Source organism: Chiloscyllium punctatum, unplaced genomic scaffold (assembly GCF_047496795.1).
Source record: "Chiloscyllium punctatum isolate Juve2018m unplaced genomic scaffold, sChiPun1.3 scaffold_1076, whole genome shotgun sequence".
NCBI classification, from domain to species: Eukaryota; Metazoa; Chordata; class Chondrichthyes; order Orectolobiformes; family Hemiscylliidae; genus Chiloscyllium; species Chiloscyllium punctatum.
In genome coordinates, this window is record NW_027310810.1 from 32,501 (window position 1) to 35,000 (window position 2,500).

At 63.0% G+C, this 2,500-nt stretch overlaps 1 non-coding gene across 1 annotated transcript; it reads left to right on the plus strand.

Annotated features, from left to right (window-relative positions):
- Positions 1–1,825: 1,825 nt before the first annotated feature.
- LOC140474564 (5.8S ribosomal RNA) lies at positions 1,826–1,979 on the plus strand. The gene has a single exon (XR_011959213.1). It is a non-coding gene; the product is annotated as a 5.8S ribosomal RNA (ribosomal RNA).
- The last annotated feature ends 521 nt before the right edge of the window (positions 1,980–2,500 follow it).

Here is a 2,500-nt window from a genome sequence, read left to right on the forward strand (position 1 = left end):
GTCTCGCGAGGGTGGTTTCGGGGCCAGCAGGAGAGCTCGTCGGGGTAGCAGGCCCTGCAGCCGTGGTCACCGCCAAACCCCCACAACTCGAGCAAGTGAAAAAAAAAGTAACAAATAAGAAAGGATCGTCGGCTTGGGGGTACGCCCGTTTCCGTTTCAACTTGTCTCGCGAGGGTGGTTTCGGGGCCAGCAGGAGAGCTCGTCGGGGTAGCAGGCCCTGCAGCCGTGGTCACCGCCAAACCCCCACAACTCGAGCAAGTGAAAAAAAAAAGTAACAAATAAGAAAGGATCGTCGGCTTGGGGGTACGCCCGTTTCCGTTTCAACTTGTCTCGCGAGGGTGGTTTCGGGGCCAGCAGGAGAGCTCGTCGGGGTAGCAGGCCCTGCAGCCGTGGTCACCGCCAAACCCCCACAACTCGAGCAAGTGAAAAAAAAAAGTAACAAATAAGAAAGGATCTCTGTCGGCTTGGGGGTACGCCCGTTTCCGTTTCAACTTGTCTCGCGAGGGTGGTTTCGGGGCCAGCAGGAGAGCTCGTCGGGGTAGCAGGCCCTGCAGCCGTGGTCACCGCCAAATCGCCACAACTCGAGCAAGTGAAAAAAAAAGTAACAAATAAGAAAGGATCGTCGGCTTGGGGGTACGCCCGTTTCCGTTTCAACTTGTCTCGCGAGGGTGGTTTCGGGGCCAGCAGGAGAGCTCGTCGGGGTAGCAGGCCCTGCAGCCGTGGTCACCGCCAAACCCCCCACAACTGTTGGGCGCCTACCTGCGCGGGGCAGGAGGACACTTTCCGATTTCAAATCTCCGTTTGCCGAGTCCACCCCGAACGCACGCGGGCGGGCGGGTTCGCATCACCCTTCGTCACAAGGGGCGAAGCCCGTTCCACCGTCTCGTCAGTAGTGCCGACCGGTCTGTGATCGACGAGGGGAGCCACACCAGGTCCGGCCCTGCTGCTTGGCGGCACCGCGTCGTCGGGAGCTCGCGACAGACGGAGGGTTTCGGTGTACTCTCCAGCCACGGGAAACGAAGCCGGTGATGCAGGCGCCGGTCTTTCGCTCCCAAATCGGCTGGGTTTACATCGTTGCTATCTAGTCACGCTCCCTTCAAACCCGACGGGGTACCTATTCCCCTCACCCGTCTGTGCGTATACAGCCTCTTTGCACTTGCGGGATGGGGGTGGTGGTTTAAAGACTCTCGAGTTGCCGCCCGTCGGTCTCCGAGCTCCGTGCAGTAGTGATCCCCAGCGAACTGCCAGCAGGGCGAACGAGCGATCCCGCTCTCGGTCGGGGCGCCTGGCGTCGATCGGTGGTCGGTGGCTTGCGGGCAAGCTGCGCTGTGAGTGTGGGAACGAGTATGACGAGCCGTTGCCGCGACTCCCAGTCCACCTCGGCGGTGGCTGGGCCGGGCGGGCGTCTGCTCGGGCGAGTGCCGCCCCCGCCTCCTCGCAGGAAGTCCGCTCGCCGACACGCCGCCACGTGCACGCGTCAGTGACGCTGCCGAACCGATGGCCGGTGCCCGTTCCCGCCTCTGCTTTTCCTAGGGCAAAGCTGCTGCACGCCTCGTGATACTAGGCGGGCGACATGGTGGCGGTGATCCTGCCTCCGTCGCTGCGGTGCGTTGGGGCACGCATCGCCTCTTGGGCGCCCTGTCCTCCTCCCCCCAATAGACGTATGTTTCTGCGGGCCGCACCAGGATGGTGCTCCCCATCGCTTCACGCCACCCTGCTCCGCCCGCACGCCGGCGTGCAGGTGGCTGTAGCTCAAGGTGGGGAGCGTATGTGCGGTCCGGGTCGCTTTCCTCTGGCGAGGGAGAGACCTAAAACAAACTCAGACAACTCTTGACGGTGGATCACTCGGCTCGTGCGTCGATGACGAACGCAGCTAGCTGCGAGAATTAATGTGAATTGCAGGACACATTGATCATCGACACTTTGAACGCACTTTGCGGCCCCGGGTTCTTCCCGGGGCCACGCCTGTCTGAGGGTCGTTTGGCAATCAATCGCACTCGCCTTGGCTGGCGAGAGCGCGGCTGGGGTGTCGCAGAGGACCCGTCCTCTTTGTCCCCCTAAGTTCAGACTCCGGAGCCCTCCGGCGTCGGAGCGCTTGGCCTTTCCCCCCCACCCTGCACATTCCGTTCGTCAGGCTCGACGCCATCCCCCCGCCGGGGAGCGCGGCCTGGCGTCCGTCTGTGTCGTGGCAGTGGGGCCAGCACGGCTGTCACCGGTCCCAGAATGGCTGTCGGTGGTTCACACTGTGTGTGTGTGCCAACCCTCCTGGTCTCTGGGACACGGAGCTGCCACGAAGTGTTGAGCCTCCAGTGGGGGGTCTGCCTAAGCTCTGCACGTCCGCATTGGGTCCGTCTCTCGGTTGGCTGGCAGTGGAAAGAGTGAAGGGAGCCGCGGAGGTCCGGTGCTGGTGCGCCGCCGGCCTGACCGTGGAGCTCGCCGGTTTGACACGCTGACCCGACTCGATGGTTGATCGATTGAGAGTGCTGGGAGCTGCAGGCCG